At 38.4% G+C, this 20777-nt stretch overlaps 1 protein-coding gene across 4 annotated transcripts in view; it reads left to right on the top strand.

Moving 5' to 3' along the window:
- The window catches only part of BCAR1 (BCAR1 scaffold protein, Cas family member), a 2082713-nt gene that overhangs the window by 1681735 nt on the left and 380201 nt on the right, over positions 1–20777 (top strand). The window lies entirely within an intron of this gene.

Genomic DNA, 20777 nt, shown 5'->3' on the forward strand with positions numbered 1-20777 from the left:
TTTTGCTTGCACTATATGAGTTTAAAAGAGCAGTGGTCTTCCTCCATAAAAAATAATCCTGATATCTGTTATTCAGACTGCTTTCTGTAGTCACATCAGCTCTCCTGTTAGTGGCAAGTTTGTAATACACCAAAGTAAGCTGTGTTTAGTATCGCACAAGTTTTCTTCCACACATCGCTGTATGCAACAAGTGGCATTAGCCTGGCACCTGGGTTGCAGCCTCCAAGCTCAGTGCTGACCGCTGCCAGCCTATGCCAGGCATGAAACTGCTGTAACTGCAGCAGTGCAAGGAACTATGGAACATTTTCATGAGATATTTAGGTTGCCACTGACTCTATTCAAGCATGTTTAGTTTCTGGAATGTATGATTAGCTTGAAATATTTAGTTCCTCCCATTAGAATGGCAAATGATATAATACTTTGGCACATTGTGAAAACAAAAATTAAAAAAAAAAAATTCCATTTGCTGTAGACAGAAAACAAATGGGAAAGCACACCTCCCATGTTTCTCTGAAGGCCTCTCTGATATAATTATTTGCATTTGCAATACTGTGTTAACATGGGCATGTGAAATAAGTTGATGTTGTTATACCTGAGGTAGCCATTGCAGGTCCTGTCAATGTGTTGATGCTTTTGCGTCTGGTACCAGTGGTGTAAAATGAAATACAACTTAGTTAATCACTGCTGTAAGCTCCAAGTTACATTTACATCATAAAGCTGAGCCTGTACTGGCAATGACTTTGTGTGTGTTAAATATTTACCATTTAATTTTCTACCTCATCATCTGAGTATTGTTCAAACCTGAAAACTGTAATAGTCAAACTTTGCAAAAGAGCAATAGTGTATCCATTTATAGTCAGTCTGAGCACAATTACACAGTTGTTTTGTTGTCCCTTACAAAAAGTCTGTGTGGTAAGATGTGGAGTATAGCTTTCAGGTGCTTATTGTTTCAAATGCAGTTTTGTTTACTTACTTACCTACTTTTTACGAGTGATAGTATTCTGAGCTGTCTAGTTTGTGCCTTTTTTTGCTGGGAAAGTACATTGTTACTACTCTTGACATGGTTATGGGTAGGGCCATTGATTTTCCATTTTTCCAAACAATATCATAAATTCCTATATTGGGAAAACAGGACTAGAAAAACAGAATTTTCATGGATTTTGGCATTTAAGGCTAGAGTGCTCATTCATAAGTTCTCTTTTTCATTTTGTTTATTACTTCTAATATTTTCTTTTTTGTATATTTAATGTATGCATACTAAAATTAAAATTATAATACAATCAACATAATGACCAGGACTAACACTTACAAGCATGGATATGTTCACAGATTTTTTTTTTTTATAAAAATGAAATGTTATTATTTTTTGAACTATAAATTAGTATCTGTCATTGTGAGTATGACTCTGTCTTAAAATATTGTGCATATTCCTTATAGCAATGATTTTATTTTTTTATTTATTTTATTTTATTTTACATTTGTTGACCGGGCTAGTCTAGCTGGATATATGTCCATTTTCAGTAGAGGCCCGGGGAGATAAGCTCCAACATTCAAAATGAAATTACATTAAAAAAAATGTGAAAAAACTTTACAGCAGTACATGAACATAGGCAAATAAAGATAACATTTTAACTGGTGACAAAGTTATAAAGTACAAATTTCAGAAAGTAGAACATTTAGATAAGAATATTATTACAAAATATTGCTTAAAGTGGTATTTATGGTGAATACTAGCATAATGTATAGTAATAGAGGATACAGGATAGTATGAAGAAGCCTGGCAGATATGTTAGTATATCATGTGGTATAAGAAGTGGAAAGAATACATATATATAGAAATAACTATATATGTATATATATATATATATATATATATATATATACACATATATACACACATATAAATACCCATATGTATATAGTGAGAAGGAGATATAGAATCAGTGGATGTAAATATGAGGTAGATACAATGGTCTAAAAGATGTAGAATGTAGTCAGGTGTCGGGGGCTAAAGTTAGTCCCCGACACCTGACTTATGATAATATTCCAGCTTTTGATTTGTTCACAGTAATTGCTTTAAAAGGGTTATTGATTTATGATATTAGCACATGGGAATGTAGGAGTGATCTTGACGCACACCTGCAAATGTGGACAGTTAGGAATGCTTTTGTTTTACGTTGTTGATTAAGTGTAAAGAAGTGTTGCATCATGAACATTATATGTGACACTGCTTCCTCAGGTTGGAGACTGGGATGTTGATTCCACTAAAACCATTTACATGGACTTTCCAGTGCCATTAGCCAAATAAGCCTATTAGTGAGCCAAAAGACAGGTCACTGAAACATATGCCCTGCCTTGTCACAGGACTATTCAAGGTAGACATAAATATATATTTTGTATTTACAGTATCATTTTGAAAACTTGCTAACAATAGCAAAGCTAAGCTGTTAACATCTTTCTTCAAGTTATTTGTGCCTTTTCTTTGCTATTACTTGTATTTTGTTTAATGGGTTGTCATGATGGTTATATGGCCTATTTTCAGTAGTGACCTGGGTAAAAAGGCTTCAGAAATACATGCACAAAGCAAAATGACTTTATACATAGACAATATTGACTAATTGCTGTTACAGAAAAATAAATAGATATTACATACAGTAGTGACATATATTCTCCACACATAATTGTCTCAGAAATGTCTTGCAGTTTTGGGAGTGTGTAAGGAGTAGCTATAGAGTGGAGAGCAATAAATTAAAATAAGAAGGTTAAAATAAGAAGGTTAAAAGTGCTAGCAGTGAGAAAGGATGCAGGAGGCTATTTCAGGTAGGTAGAAGAAAAAGGAACATGTAAAGTAATGCAACAGAAAAAGACCCCGAACTTTCATTGGTCTATATAACATCTGCATAGTTTGCTTAAAGTAATATAATAAAAAAGTCTATATTACTTCCTCTGAATTTATTTCCAGCGAACACCTCTTTGTCAACCAGTATTCAGTGAAAATCACTTCCGTGATTTGCTGAATTTACCAAGGGCAATGAATCAATCACTCTGCAGCACAACGGAACCCACAACTAACCAAATCAAACACACTCAAGTTGGGGGCTTCACCCCCAACTAATATATATATATATATATATATATATATATATATATATATATATATATATATATATATCAACTTCGAGATTGCACTATAGTGGGGAAAAGGGCAAAACTGTGTTTCTGGCCAACTACTTCATTGCCCTTGGAAAATTCAGCGAGTCGTGGAAGTGATTTTCACTGAATACGGGTTAACAAGGAGGTGTTCGCTGAAAATACCTTTCGGCAAACTAATATAGACCTAATAAAAAAAAATAGAAAAATAAAATAAAAATTAATTTATTGAAGGAATAATTCATGTTTCTCCACGATTCATAGTTTGAATAGTTTGTTGTTAAATGTGTGTTGTTCCTTCAGTAAGTTGATTTGATGTGAACTTTGTGTTGTTCTTTTTAAAAATGATTTCATTCTGCTTTTATTTATCATCTTAAATTTACATTTTTACTGTAATGCATAAAGTATCAACAAGTGGCTGGAACGATTCCTTAAGCAGTACAGCATATAGAGTCAGACAGTGTTTTTAGGTGGAGGTGAATTTTGAAAGACCTGTGAAATTGTTCTAATGTCAGCATTAATAGTTTGTTTAGATAAATAGTGGAAGCAGGCTCTAGTAATATGGATGTTTATACTTTTAGTTGATATCTTCTGTGTGGAGACATGCGTGAATGGGCATACCTTCGTTGAAGGTTGTGCGTCAGGGCTGGCAACTCGGCACGTAAAAATCTACTGCCAATCATTAGCGGACCGGAGTTCCGCTGTGGCGACCCCTAACCGGGAAAAGCTGAAAGACACAACAACATACATTTAGTTGTTGGCAGAATGTTTCATGGTCAGCAACAAGTTACAATCAAACTCCGTGGATGTTCTAAGACTATTACTATGACTACAGTGTTTCTAGAAGAGGAAAAATCTTTCTGGGCATTAAATACTTTGGCTGCTAAAAATCTTGCAGGTGTATCTATGTACACATATTCAGTAAATGGGTATATCGCCTGATAGAAAGAGGGGTTGAAGAGAGAAAGTGTAAAGTTACTTACATCATAAGTGTTGCATTTTATTTTCAGAAATGGAGCTGTAACATTTAAGTAGCTTTTTCAGAAAGCATTGTCTACATTTTAATTCATTATGACTTTTTTAACCATGTCGAGAGTTATCATTAAAACAGCCAATTTACTATAAAAAAGCTGTAGTGAATGAGAATTTAGGTTTTCCTTAGTTGCCTGCAGTATACCACACTAGCCCTGTAACCTATGATTCAAAAATAACAATTAATGCTAACTTTATTGGTGCACTATAAAAAGATGAAAAAAAAATCCAGAGTTGCATCTCCCTTCACTGTCACATCACTTATTGGCTCTGTGGGTATATGTTAAGTAACAGTTCTGCTGTGGTGGGATTGTACCAAGGCCTTTGAACCGTACTAGTGGGCGTTAAAAGAAAAAGACCAGTTGTTGTGTGTGATGAAAAAGAGAAGGGTGTGTCGTGGTAAAAAGCACTGGCTTATCTTTCTCTGGGAGTAAACTGCAACAACACTTACAGCTGCTACTGCCCAAGGGAAAGAAAGAGGAGAGAGAGAGAGAATGATATGGAGGAGGTCTGGCTTGTGCACTACATTTTATGTGCCCTCAGGAGATGATTATAAGGAGTAGGAGAAAAGAAGCTTAAAGCTTCCAGGTGTGAGTCACTCTGCAAGTCATGACAAAGGAGCTGGGTTACAAATCGTTGTTTATGCATGTAGAACCAACAGCAATAGTGTGTGTGTGTGTGTGTGTGTGTGTGTGTGTGTGTGTGTGTGTGTGTGTGTGTGTGTGTGTGTATGTTTAGGTTTGATAAAGACACAGTATCATCAAACAAGCATGAGTGGCATTCACAAAGGAGGGTGGGGGTGCTATTGCCCTGATTTTGTATGAGAGGTTTGTTAGCTGTGTGTGCATTTTCCAAGGCTTATTGTCTGTAGCATTCATCCTAGTGTGCAACAAAGCCTGAAAATCTGCAAACCGAATAGCCTTAATCATCAAGTCTGTGGCATTTACAAACAAACATCTTCAGATCATGAGTGTACTAAGCATTGTACGGTACAGCACATTTATTTATTTATTTCCATTTGTTTACCAGGAGAGTCTGACTGGGCTTTTAAATAGACTGTTTTCAGTGGAAGCCCTGGGAGAAAAACTCCACAGAGTACAATATTGTAACAGAAAAATATTAATATAAAATACATAATATGTACAATATAAAGTTCATATAGGTCACATATTAAAAATCATGCATGATGTACATATTACAGAAGAAAAAAGAGAATATATAAAACTAGTTTAAATGAAGGTTTATAAACATGAAGTATTTTTTATAAACATTCATACACCAGTGTTGAACCCTGACCTTCCTGGGTTAACTTGGTTGTGGTACCTATGATAAGAATGGAGCTCAGTGGTGCATCATTCCAATAGTTTGTGTCACAGTGATGGAACAGTAATCCAGCTGCCATCTGAACTGCCTTGCTATTTTCATAATTATGTAAGCACACACTGGGTCACTTCTATCAGTGGGCAAAGACTTGTAGTTATGTGCCATATGACACTGCCTGAGTGTGAGCACTTGCCCTTTGCCCTGTCCTTGTGTTCTTGCAGCATACTTTGGTTTGTTATGCCTGCTTCTGTTTGTTCAGATGTTTTATTTATATACTGCTGTCCTCACTGTATCTGGTACCCAAATATCTATGAAGAGTACTCATTGCTCATAGTTATATTCATAATTTTAATGCTGGCTACATAAATCAACTGCCTTGATAAATGATACTCTCCTAGATCATCCCTGGCAACATGCAGCTCCTAATTCATCTATCAGGCTGGTTAGTAAGCCTAAGTAACAAAATAAATACAACAATGATGGAGCAGAAACATTCTCATGTTGAGTCTAGTAACACTGTTCTCTTTACCCGACTACATGCACACTGTGCAGCTTAAACCTATGTGATGTGGTAAATTGTCACATTTAACATATGTCTAATTGTCTGTCCTAACTTGCAAAGCATTGTGTTAACACAGAAGTAAATCAGTAACATATACAACCTATCAAAATCATCACTGTTTGTTTGTAGGCACCTCATTTGGTCCCTCATCTACTTTCAGTATCTACTTCGGGGATGGGAAAGTTAAGTTTCAAACCTGGAATAATTCTGAGCATGGTATCCTTATAACTGCACTCGAACATAACTTTAGTGTTGTTGGACTGTTGGCACCAGGACTTTTAGATTTAGCCTTAATTGAGCTGTCTGAGAACCAGGACTTGTACATTTATCCTTACATGAGCCTTCTGATGCAGTACTGTCCATCTGTCATTGAACTACGAATGGGCTTCATATTAGACAGCGGCATGTCCTATGCACAGGCAGACTTACCTCTGAGTCCTGTAATTCTGGATGCTGTTCTTCGTTATTTGTGTTGTAGTCAGAATGCTCATATTAGGTCTTTGCTTCTCCAACTCCTGTCTCAGTATCTTAGTACTTTCACACAGACATCTGTAGCTGTAGTATTTAAATTAAGGAACTTGTTATACTAAGCCAGTGATGGCGAACCTATGACATGCATGTCAAATGTGACACACCACAACGTTTGGGTGACACACCAGCGTTCACCAACACCTGAGTTATCAAAGAAACTGAATGAACATAAATACAAGAAATATGTGACCCTGCACTTATCTATTAAAACTCAGGAATAAAAAGTTATTAATTGATGTTAATCAAATCAAATCAAATGCAATGTGTTCCATATCTTTTTCAGTTCAATTATAAATTACTATTAAAAGTAGGATAATTTTTGGTGTACTGTTTTAAGCCCAATTATCAGTCTGCATATTGTTTTCTGTATTGTAAGTCACTGATTTTTCTTTTACTTTTATAATACGTAGCAGCACACATGACTGGTTTGGATTTTTTTTTTAAATAAATGAATATGTATAGAATTGTTTTTCTTTTGTTCGGGGGGGGGGGGGTGACACCCCACCAGAGTCAAGATAGGCATTTTCTGAATTTTGACACGCTGAGCCCAAAAGGTTTGCCATCAGTCTGCTAAGCACTCTGCTATGCTATAACAGCGTTACTAAACTCCGTGACAGCATTGATAGCCTAAGACAACACATCCCACACAATGAGGTGAACAGCCTGTCCTAATCAGGAACATTACTTTTTAATCGGTTTTAACTTGTGCAACTCTGATCTAAGCCAGTTTTCACTGTACCCAACACCAGCATGATTTTACTCTGCAGATTTCTTGTATTACAATTTGTACTGTTTGTTTGCTTACTTTTGTTTCTTTCTTTAGAACTTGGCAAATTTATCTATAAAACACATTTTGCATTTATCTAATTGTGTCCATTGGTTTAACGTGCGTAGCTCTGGATTTGAAGTTGTTGCCTGTCTTGATTTTTCCCAAGTCATGGCTAGAAAAGGTCTTTGGGCCAGCCTACCTACTCACTTAAAAACAGAGAAGAGTAAGTTTAAAACATTTGAAGTGTCATGGCAGGGTCGTCACTTTGCTTATAATTGGAGGCGAGGGAGGCAGATACCTCAGAGGGTGGAAACAAATGTAGTGCATTTCTTGGTTCTGTGATCAAAGCAGTTGATCACAGAGGGGCTGTGGATATAGTCTGTGTAGACTTTAGTAAGTCATCTGCCATTCATCAGATAAGTACAGAAACAACCAGCTCACAAGTGCAAGGTGCTAACTTGGATAAATATCGGCTAAAAAAATCACAGCACAGAGCACATTGGTAAGTGGAGATTATAATAAGGAAAGGGTAGTTACAAGTAATCTTTTTCAGCAACTACATAAGTGACACTGTGAAGGGACTAGAAGTAAATCTACATTAGTTTAGAGATGGTACAGCATTTTGTGACATGGCCAAGAGCTGGCTCAAGTGGAATGTATACTTGGCAAGGCCATAGGACTCTTTCTGTATATGGTACTTGGTAAGGCCATGGGCCTCATTCTGTATATCATAGTTGGCAAGACCATGGGACTCATTCTGTTTATGGTACTTGGCAAGGCCATGGGACTCGTTCTGTATCTGGTGGTTTAGGTTTAATACAAAGAGGTAAGGAGTAATGCAACTTGGGGGGGTATACAGAAAAGATGAAGTCCTTTATATAATTCAGAATAGAATTATATCTGATGAGTGGAACAATTAGTCTTTGAAGACAGTAAAAAGGGTTGCTAGGATCATAGGAAGAGCAGGTCAGTGCTTCAAAGCCTAATCTCGAGTAGTTGGAAATACCATCATTGCAGAGACATAGATAAGACTGAGATTATACAGAGAAGGATAAATGAATAGATGGTACAGGATCTCATCTGGAGCTTGTATACTTAAAAGAGTAGAGGCAAGATAGGAACTTTCTCAAGTATTTTAAAAGAATTACTATATTAGATCACAGGCACATAGTGATTCCTCTCCCCCACCTTATCATAGGAGGAAATTGTCTTTGGCAGAGTATCTGCCACTTCAATTCCTCCATCTTCATGTCCTATAATAGGACTCCTTCATCCCCTGTGTATAGATAGACATATGTCACAGTAACCCCAGCCATCTGTGCACACTCAGTGAGGAGTGTGTGCCCATCCATCTGTCCACACTCGATGAGGAGTGTGTGCCTAGCCATCTGTGCACACTCAATGAGGAGTGTGTGCCCAGCCATCTGTGCACACTCAATGAGGAGTGTGTGCCAGGCCATCTGCGCACACCTGATCAGGAGTGTGTGCCCAGCCATCTGTGCACACTCGATGAGGAGTTTGACCAACTCCACCTTCCTTCCTGTGTGGTAAATGTGGGAATGTCTAATGCACAGTGTGGCATAACCATATACTGTCGTGGCCTGATATTAACAATACATACATCATGTTTCTTCTGTGTGTCACTGGACTTCCACTTTGTGCTCATCAAGACACATAGATGTGGGCTAGACAGTGACACTTTACTGGCACAGCCATGTGCTGCACTATCCACTGTCTGGGGCTAGGAGATGACTGTGTGGTAGCTATTCCATTGCACCAACATTGGGCTATTTTGTTGATGCACCTTCCCTGCCACCTGTCTGCCTGTTCCCAGTCAGTCTCCTCAGCACAGCATTATGGGCATGCCGTATGCCCTATGCTAAGAACATCCTGCAGGCTGCAGCAGGGTCTTACTGGACTGTCTCCACAGGCATGCTGAGATAGCCTGTTTAAAGCCCACTTTCCCTAAGAACATGCTGTACAATAATGTGGGTTGGAGCATTTTGTTCAGCCCACTCCGTGGGTTCAATACAGATATCATAAGCTTCAAATCCAGTGGGTATTCAGGCTCACCTGCAATACAGTATCTCTGTGTGTGTGTGTGTGTGTGTGTGTGTGTGTGTGTGTGTGTGTGTGTGTGTGTGTGTGTGTGTGTGTGTGTGTGTGTGTGTGTGTGTTTGGGGGGAGTTAATACTTTTGGACACACTTTAAATGTACTCATGTAATTAACATTTTGGTCAAAATGGTTGTGGTCACCATCTAAATAGCACTGTAGAATATCACTATCCAGGAGGCAGTAATGTAGCTGAGATCTGCCATAAATATCAATCATGCAAACTGCTTGGGTGCTGTTTAGACATGTGGAATGTGATCCCACATGTATCATGGGTTGGTAGTGCATCCTGTTCATAAACCATTGTCACTGAGGGCCAGATGGGGCTTTTACTGTTACATGTGTACAGCCTGTAGGACCCAGCACCTCAGGGTGGACGCAATATTATTGAAGGCATGTGTGGTGTCAGCTCTCTCCTCTAGTGAAGTAGGAAACCTACGTGTTCCTTCACATGTAGAAGCAATGTGTGGAGGAGCTTATTGAGTATTCTAGAAGTGGAGGCCTGTGAAATGCTTAACATGTCTCCAGTTTGTCTGTTAATGGACCCAGAAGGTAGAATAGAAAGAGCCATACATACCTTGACCTCCACAGGTATGGGAAGGCCATTAATTCCTGCAGACTCTGTGTGTGTGTGTGTGTGTGTGTGTGTGTGTGTGTGTGTGTGTGTGTGTGTGTGTGTGCATTTATGTGTGTGTGGGCGTGTGCGTGATGCATGCCAGCCAAGGCCCAGGTCTACTATAAAGTGATGTGTTATCTCCTAATTGGTAAAATTATACATGTCAGCCACTAACAGTAACATTTCCTTTGTTGCTAGATGCCACTTCATGCATACTGTCCGTGAGTGGCAACACTAAGGCATACGATATTCTATTGTATGACCCCTTCTCACTGTATGCAGCTCCATCATTTTCAGTGTAGTTTATACTTTTGTAGCAAGGTGTGTAATTCCTTTTGCATGCAACTATAAACCACAACTGTATTCACTTCACATGTATTTGCATCAAAATAAGACCTTTTCCTACCTGGCTTCATTTGCATGTAATTATGTGGTAATTAATATTCGTCTTCTGTTGCACATTTAAGCTCAGAGCACTGTAATACAACACAAGACTATGAATCGTTACTAGTCTGTGCCAACTTGTACTTGGTTGATTTCCACACAAATGCATGACGCATGCTGTGAATCCCGGCCTCAGTATAATACTAATGCCTTGTGAAATGAGATGCAGCAGTCAGGAAACTATGGTGTGATTCTTCTTTTTACATTTGCAAGTAAAGAGTTGTCTTTGCCACAGCTGGATATATCACAAAGATTTATTAACTGCTTAATGTCAGCAAAATGTACTTGATGTAGTCTTATGTGTCATTTGTTTGGTACACTGTTCATTTGTCCTTCTACTTTTTGCTCTTTGTTTACAATGTAGGCTGCAAAGTTAACCTTACTCTTGTTAGATTTTTTTTTTGTCCTTGAATTTTTGTTTCCATTTGTTTGTGCTTTGGTATACAAAATCTCACACATGAGAAATGATCAGTGCCATGCACTGGTCACATTGTCTTCTACTGCAGGAGAGTTCTAGAGTTTGCAAAGCAAATCAGTACAGCTCATGTTCAAATGGGACAAGACAATTTCTACTCTTTTCAACAAATGTCTATATTTTCAGCTGTGATAGGTAACAGTTTACATATTGCTGGTTTATACTAAATTGATGCATATATATATATATATATATATATATATATATATATATATATATATATATATATATATATATATATATACATACCCATCTTACTTTCCTCTCTTAAGTTTGTATGAAATATTGTTTTTACTTCCTGATATGATTAACACCTCTATCTGTGTTATAACTCTTCATATGAAAGTGAATGTTGAGGATTCCCCTTGCATGATTTTGTTTTCATAATATTGATTAGCATTTAGTGCGAACAGTTCTCCCTTACATAATGCATTCATTTGGTATTACTCTGTAGACAGATAAATGAGCCAATGTAGATATGTGAACAGGCCAAATGATGAGGCCTTCTGGAGTACCATTACCATACCTCCTCAGTGTTGCAGCTAGTATATATGCATCTGTGCCTGTGTTACCCCATCCCTTGCTCCATTTCTGCAAGTGCACCTCTTACCTCAATTGTTATTCACTCTGCCGCAAGCATCCTATAATCCTTTTACTGATTAGTATTCTGTCAATGCATTAATGCCCTAATTCTACCACCTTCTCTGTGAAAAAGTATTTCATTAAGTCATTACTGAATTATCACTCTTCCAACTGCCGTCTGTGTCACCTTCTCATCTTCCTTCCTCCTGTTCATGTCCATCCTTCCTTATTGACCTCTCTGTGTGCAGTGCATCAGCATTGCCTTTCCAGTTTGCATGAACATCTCTCAAAATCACTCCTGTTCCCTAACCCTTGTGTTCACCTCACCTTTTTGGTAATTCTCAATTGCATTCTTTCTACTACCTTGACCTTCCTGTTATTGCTTGGCTTCCAGAGCTAGAAGAATTATTTCAGATTCACTTATTTTAATCACTTGTATACTGGGAGCATTTCAAGTTCAATTCCTTAGCCGTGCACCTCAGATCAATGAATACATAAATTAATTTAATACACACAGCAGTCCCTTTGTCATGTAAGAGATGTATCTGTTTGATTAATTATTATTTTACTTAACTGGCTCTGATTTTGTTTCCATTATTCTTTACCTTAAAAAGGGAAAGATGTTCCCCATTGTAATAACAGAAATGTCTCAGAAATGCTGTTGTCTTGTTAGCTGTCTACAGTAGTTCCAGTTCTAAGGAATCACTGCTCCATAGCCCTATACTGGGTTTGTATGACATCTTTGAAAAAGTCCTTGAATTTCACTTCTGGAGGGGCTATAAATATGTGTGTTGGTCTAAAGGCAGATAATGTTAATTACTTAAATTATTCAGAAGAGAAAGCCAGCAACATGATATACTTTGTTATTCTGCTGCTGTTGTTTTGTTTACTAAAGTTTGTGATGCTGCTTTGCTTTGTCACTCATTCCTCCATTGGTTACCTTGTCAAAAGCTGAGGTGAGGCAAGATGTCTTGTTATCCATCAGTTGTTAATTTTTTTATGTCCTAATACACACCCACTGTACTTGAGAGAGTAAGACGCACAGCGTTAACATTATGGCAGGTATCAGAACCCCCCCCCCCATGTAACACAAAAGAATCACTGAGGTGTCACATGGAAAACTGCTCTTTTTACCAGTTCATTGAACTAACCAATTCCCTGTTAAAAGATTAGTAAGAGAAATAAGCAGGCGTTATAATGACTCAATGTCCATCATAATTTGCTGCAATTATTACATCATCTATGTTACAGAAGATGAGGTATAAGGATGTCTATTGTAGCTAAATGTCTGTTCATAAGTAAAGTATTTTTGTGGTCACCACTGCAGACATGATTAGACAGGTATGTCTGTAATTACATAGTAGTCTTCAGAAGTCCAGCATTGTCATTGTTTAAGTTAATAAGAAAAAGTTGCTTTACTGTGATGTGCCCTGTAATAATCTACAGATGAAATATTACTCTGATAAAAATGTAATAAACCAGTAAAGTACACCTGGTTCCATTGTGTAGTCACAATAAGGCTTTTCAGATTGTGTGGGTTACGGTGGAGTTTTACACTTCTTTGCAGGTGAAGTTATTGAACTGTGCCTTGTGACAACACCATGTAAGACATGAGTAAGTCATCAATAACCCACATCCTCTCATGCTTTATTGCTTAACTTTATGATGAATACTGACCTATATTCAAAGCTGTTTCATTTATTTAAATTATTTAGGTGGCCTTATAACTGATTCTCCCATGTCAGTGACCCGTGTTTGGAACTGGTTCAGGTTTACTTAGGGGTTTAACTGCCCTCTTGTAAATCTTTTGTTTGGGAGGGTGGTGAGGGCTGTAGCTCTGCTGCTTACAAGGACATAGTGCAGGCAAGAGTGTAAGTAGTGCAGTAGCAAACAGGCTGAGAGACTGGGGACTGGAAAAGCCCCAAGACCCTGTGCTTCAGCTCAAGTACAGCTTAATACGGGTAACCCAATAGCTGTCTAATAGATCCTCTCACTTGTTGGTCACTACCACCTCGCCTTACTACAGATACTGAAAACCCTTTAACTTTGAGAGGCACTGGGATGGGGAAGGCATGAGTGGCAATAAGAGAAAAGGGAAAGGTTGCACGCTTTTGATTATGCAGCCATATTTACATCAGGCTGTAGGGGACGTTCTTTGGTACTGTTACACAGCTGCCAGTGAGTTTCCCTCTAAAGACTTGTGAACGAGCTAAGATGGACAAATACCACAATACTGAGATGAGGCTGCATACAGGATATATCTCAACTGTCCAGATTTCACAGGAGATCCAGTTTTATCTCATATTTTGGATCTGTTCCATGTAAAATTTGTGGGTTTCTAACAAATCATTGAAGACTGAAGTCAGTGAACAATGACAGACATTTCAGTTTCAGAATTCATATCCTTCAGAAAATGCACATGAAAATAAAATCTAGCAACTTTCTAAATTTATATGAGCAATATTTAAAATCTGTTCCTGTTTTTGGGGCTTTATCCCACCATTATTGTTAGTTTTATCTAGATCTCTTGAACAATCTGTGATACTGAGAGGTATACCATGCAGATCAGAGGTAACTGCCTAGTGACTTGGTTTCTTAATGACAATTCATTCATTTTTTTTTTTAATTTTCCACTAATAGTGCTTTGCATGGAACTGACTGGCACATGTATTATTTTGTAGTTCAGAGATCCAGGTTCACACACGGACCATACTGGTATGAAAGTACATTGACAAACTCAGCCCATCCAAGCAGCTGACTGTCAATTACCATAAATAATAATAAAACAGTGACCATTAATGAGGTATGTATAGACACGGTGCAGAAGCGGGCATGTTTTCCGCAAAGGTACCTCAGGCTGATGACTGAATCTGTGTCATGGATTTTGCTTTGCATTTATCTTCTACCAGTAACTGACAGGGCTGGACAAGTTCCACAGGGCTGATAGGTATCTCTGTGGCTCTTCTGCACTTGTGTGGTCACCAGCATTTCCCTAATGATTACTACATTGCTTGTTACCATTCTGATACTTATAAACCATGTTGAGCCCTGGTCTTCCATGCATCTTATTCAGTGATTAGCTCAGCAAAACAAACAGTTAATTAGCTGTGCTTGCTGTTAATGTATTCTGGCTCATTCTGTGCATGCTTCCTCTTCTTGTCCCCCACAGAGAGAATAATCGGTTCTCCTTTAACTGAAGCTTTCACTCTCACCTTTTAATGGCTATCATGCGTGTTATTTACGGGTTTTAATGCCCCTTCCCAGATGTTGCTGGAGGGCAAAAGTTCTATGAAGCAAATGAAACTTCTATGAGTTGTCTGGGAACAAAATGTGCTAAATGCATTACATAATTTTGGAAACAAAACTTGGCTTGAGTTAATTAAGTGGACCTGTAAACTTAATATAGTCAAATATAGCATGTCAAATCACAACAGTTTTAAGCAGTCAATATACAGAGCCTCTTAATGTCTTGCTCTTGCCTGACTACTATTCTGTCACGAACCTTAAAATGGCATTCTTATATGAATTGTGTGTTCATCAAAAGCTAAAAGTACATACTCTAAATTGCTCAAACTAATCCCATTAATACATGTGTATTTCATTTTCTGTGTATCCTTCTTTTACAATTATGTAAAGTAGCTCAAGGTATGTTACCACATGCAGTGTTCACATTTGCTGCAGGATCCAAATGATTAATTAAAACATTATAGGTTACTCACCCCAGCAATAAAGTACTTTGACTAAGCAGTGTCTGCAATAAAACTTTTGGGGGAAATGAAGTTAGTAGCTACGGGGAGGTGAGTCTGCAGTGTTGAATTGCTAGCCTCTAATGACCACTTTTCCATGGCCCTTATGAATATTTAGGCAGAAGGAAATGTACTGCTTTTGATGTATATTTAGTTGTTTTCCACCGGTTAAGCAAATTTAGCAAACAACTTCCTGTTTTCTTTGTGACCCCCAGAGGCTATGGAACTCAACAGGGACAAAGGACAAATAACATAAACCTGCAAAATTATACAAGACTTCAGGACAAATGTTGTAAATGTAAACAGCTACCAATCCCATGCTGTTTGGCAAGTGGAGAAGTTTTTTTTTCTATGACAAAGTAAATAAATGCCCACAGGAATTACTTTTTGCAGACATTGAAAGAAAGCATGGATGATGTGAAATCAGATGAGGATCAGGTTCCCTATAAGTAGAAAAACAGATTTGTAGTTTCCTTTTTGTGCCTGGTGATTATATTCTTCATAGTCTGAGACAGAAATGAAAGGATAAGCAAAAAAAAAAAAAACAAAAAAAACATGTTTATCTTGATGTTTCTCAATCCAGGTGTGATCTGTGCTGTAGATTCCAGCTGCAGGTTGAGGCAAATGTCAGTGCACCACACTCAGCTGTGACTGCAATTTGTAGAGGTATAGACTATAAAATAGTGGTTCATTAAAGGATCACACATGTGCTGTAACAGCACTGAGCAATGTAAGCAGCCCCCCAAGTCAACTAGTTTGTCAGAAGCAATAAAATTCAAACCATCCACTGTCTTGTTATTCTTATTTAAGTGCGTGTGTGCACACACATAGGGGAGTATGGGTGTGCACACATGTCGAAAAGAAAGGTACACGTAGCATATTAGTTTTCTTAGATAACTTTTACATGACCATCATTGTGTGTTTCCGCTGTGGTACAGCTTATAGTTATGGGATGGGTTCATTACAATAGTATGAGAAATTCCTCCAGCTCCAGTGTTTTTACATGTAACTGGTATGGCTAGAAAGCTTTGGTTACATTTGCCAGAAGTCTCCAGAGTAAATATTATTGCTTAGTTTATGTTTTGAAATTGGTAGCACAGCACAGCACAACTTTTCATAGAGCAAAGTCTTCTGTGAATCAGTTCCAAAGCAACACTGAGCTGATGCTATTTCAGTCTGAATTACAGTAATGCAGTGGCAGAAGAAATGGGGAGCGGCACAGTGGTGTGGCAGTTAGCGTTGTCAACTTACAGCAAGAGGTTCTCCAGATTGAATGTCAGCTGGGGCATCTTCTCTGCAGAGGCTGCATGTCCATTCTAAATTGGCCCTAGGTGTTAGTGTGTGCGTGTGTTTGCCTGTGTGCCTTTTGAGGAAGGTTGGGTGCCAGGCTGGCAACTCGACACCATAAAACTCTACTGCCACTCATTCTGTATGCCATTGATCCACTGTGGCAACTCCTAATGACAGCAGCTGAACGAAGAAGATGAAAGAAGAGTGGCAGAAGAAAATGAAATCCAAGAGTGCATTTTCATTATGGATACATAGTCATTTTGTACAGTGCAGCAAACTTTGTTAGTTTTTCAAACAGGTCAGAAGACATGCTTCTTTTATTTATTTACTTATTTATTGACATTCGATTACCAGGGAAAGACTGGGTAGAAGCCCATTTTCAGTGGAGGCCCACAGAGAAAAGCTCCAAATAATTTTAATAATATTTTAAGAACAGGAATTTTACAATCTTCAACAATAAAAACATCTGCTGTTTAATTATAATTATTTAAATTATAATATTATATTTATTTATATATTATAATTATAGTAGTTTTGAAACTGCTTGTATGTGTATACATGTTCACACACGTGTTTGTGTGCACGCATGTGCACTGGTTTTTGTTTATAAGTTTGCATTTGCACATGTGTACATCCATGTCTATCTGTGTGATCATGTGTATGTGCATTTGTGAATAAACATGCACATGTGCACTCATCTGTGTGTAGTGGTGTCCACCCACTTACATATGTGCATGCACACACTTGAAGGGGGGGGGGTGAAGCCTTGTGCATATGCACATTTGTGCGTAGTCAAAAGTGTCTGAAAAGACAAAAAAAGTCTGGCAATCAATTTGCTGTTAAAAGTTTAAAGTTTATTTAAACAAGAAACATTAGTCATGGGGGGAGTTTTTTCCAGTGACAAGGTGGTACCAGATTGCATATCCCAAGTGTCTCTGCTGGAAGACTTGATTCTATGTGAGATTCATAATCCCCCATCCCCAGCTACTGGCGAAAAGAGCTTGGGCTTGGCTGCAAAGTGTGAAGCAGTTAATAAGCAAGTGGGTGTGTAAGTGAATGAGTAAGAAAAAATGTATTTATTGACAGGGCTCTGGAATTTCACAAATATAAAGAAGATATTTCTTTATCGCTAGTTTATGTGCCTGAAAATGTAAATGTGCTTCAGGAATTCTCTCTTGCACTACAGATTATGTGGATATTACTCATTTATTATATTTTTGGGTGTTTAATTTACCACTATTGATACAATTGTCTTCATTCATGCAACTCAGACTGCTGATTGTTCAGCCATCTAGGTGCTGTTGCACAGTTTGTATTCTCCTGTCTGTACACTGCCTGTTTGACTCTGAGGTCAAAAGGGGCAAGCAAGGTGTGTGTGTGTGTGTGTGTGTGTGTGTGTGTGTGTGTGTGTGTGTGTGTGTGTGTGTGTGTGTGTGTGTGTGTGTGTGTGTGTGTGTGTGTGTGTGTGTTAACCTAGAAATTACATCTGTATGTCTCTATTGTCCAGACTGTACCTGTATAAAATAATGTACATCTCAAAGCAGGTCACAGCAAAGGACTGCTGGCCCCATCAATTAAAGGGTAGATAAGCTGTGAAAAAATATTTGGCTTGTCTTTTCTGATGTGTTTAGCCCAGCAGCATTTCTCAACATTTTGTTGCCTTAGGACTGATCTGAAAAAGAAGTCAGATAACGCAGCTGTTATCTGTGACATGCGCATCAGCAAAACTGGCTTATCGTCAGCATTCATGGCCTCTGACTCCCTAATGATCCAAGCACATTCTGCTTGGTTTGGGGGGGCAGCTGAATATGTGGATAGTAAGCAGATATGTCATATGTCTGTACTGACTGGCTACTTGGTAATATTTCTGGTATGTAGTTCTTATGGGCTTTAATGTTTGCTTAGGTCTGTTATGTACAAAACTGTTGCATTTAGTTGACCTGCAGTGGGTGTGTGTCCAAACTCAGTTAACTGGATTGCACACAGTGCCTGTCAGAAAGAAGCAAACAAGTCTCTCTTAAATTTGTAGCTGACCAGTAAATATATCACACACCGTTTTAAAGACTACAGTTTCTGCTTAGCAGGCACATTGTTTTTATTTCAGCAGCATTGTACTCTCATGCCCTACTCTGGCCAGCTGTAGAGTTTCAGTTGACTATGTGTCTATGTTATAGGTATGTTGTGAGGATTTCTGTAGAGGCTTTGATGACTATGTTTGTATGTTGTACAGTGTAAGGGATACTGCAGAGGTTCTGATGGGCATGTGTGTTTGTTTATGTTACAGGTACAATACAATGTTAAGGTTTCTTTTCAGGTTCTGACAAGTGTGTGGGGGTGCTATATGTACAGCATGAGTGATTCTTTAGAGGTTTTGATGAGTATGGGTGGGTATTATCAATGCAGTGTGAGGGATTCTGTAGCGGTTATTAAAAACATGTGGATGTGTTACAGGTACAGCATGAGGGTTTCTCTGAAGTGTGTGTAGGTATGTATTATAGGTACAGTGTGAGGGATTCTATAGTGGTTATTAAAATCATGTGGATGTGTTACAGGTACAGCATGAGGGTTTCTCTGAAGTGTGTGTGGGCATGTATTATAGGTACAGTGTGAGGGGTTCTATAGTGGTTATTAAAATCATGTGGATGTGTTACAGGTACAGCATGAGGATTTCTCTGAAGTGTGTGTGGGCATGTATTATAGGTACAGTGTGAGGGATTTCTTGGTGGTTATTATAAGCATGTATGTGTTACAGGTACAGTATGAGGGTATCTGTAAAGTGTGTGTGTGTCTGTATTATATAGGTACAGTGTATGGGTTTCTGTAGTGGCTCTGATGAGCGTGATGTGTGCTTGTGAGAAAGATAATACAGTGTGAAGGCTTCTGCTGAGGTTCTAACAAACGTGTGGGTGTTAGTTATTCAATGTAAGGGTTTCTGTAAAGGTTTTGGTGAGAATGGTTGACTGTTGTGGTTGTAGTGCTGTGGCTTCTGTAGGGGTGCAGATAAGCATGTGTGGGTGTTGGGTGTTACAGATACAATGTGAGGAATTCTTTAGACTTTCTGATGAACATTTGCATGTTGTAGTGTTAGAATTTCTGCAGAGGTTATGATGTGCTTGCGTGGGTGTTAAGGGCCTGTGTGATAGTTATGGGCATAGAATGGGTACACTGGAAATTCCCATGGACTAAAAAGTGTGCAACACCTGAAGTTAGTTTTCCAATGTCCTCTCCAAACTGTCAAGTCTGATTTATTTTTTTTAATTCTGTGCTTGTATTTCACATTCATAGCATTTATTTATGATATATGATTTAGCTACAGTAGGTAGCAAGGAAATATGAAGGCTGGGATGTTGGTTAGCAAGTGGTTTCAGCGTATTCCGGGGGGGGGGGTTATAATGACTTTATGGCCTAAGCAGCCCTTTTGTGGTCTACAGATGTAGCATACCACCACCTTGTTGAGGCTGCTGTTTGTGCTGATCAGATGTATTGTATTCCTGCCAACTTTCCACATGCATTCCTGTATTGTCTTACATCATTCATGCTAGCCAGTCAACAGAAATGATCTGTTAAAGTACTGAAAAGGAGAATACTGTAGCTTTTTTTGAAGAACATTAATTCTGCTGTCCAACAAAAGCAGTCTAGTTGAATGAGATGGTGCCCAGGCATTTTATTATTGCTGGTGGTGCAGTGTTTGCTGTGCTGTTGTAGCTTTCATTGCAATTGTCTTCAGCAAAACTCACTACTACTAGTATACATTAAGGGGGCCAGAATTTCCCAGTTTTGTGGCTAGATCCCCCACACCCCACCAACAACTTCACAACAAGGAATTGGAAAGGTTGCAAGCTACACAAGCTCTTCTGCTTAGCAGGTCAGCTGGAAAATTGTGTTGCATTGTAGGAGCTTTTCAGTGCCCCAGTCCTTTTGAATTACAAGAGAAGCACTTCATCACTGAAACAGTTAAATTGGTGGCGGGAAGCAGAAAAGGACCATCTTATTGTCTACTGTCTGCTGACGTGCCACTGACAAATGATTCAGCCTGGGTTTTTTTGCTGACGTTATGTGCCTTGAACTTTGCAACCTCACCCAAATAAAGGGAGAATAGAAGCCTGAGGAAATGGACTCAAGTTCTTAACAGCTTCTTCCTTTT

This window comes from Protopterus annectens, chromosome 8.part0, assembly GCF_019279795.1.
Source record: "Protopterus annectens isolate FY-2018-M chromosome 8.part0, PAN1.0, whole genome shotgun sequence".
Classification (NCBI taxonomy): Eukaryota; Metazoa; Chordata; order Ceratodontiformes; family Protopteridae; genus Protopterus; species Protopterus annectens.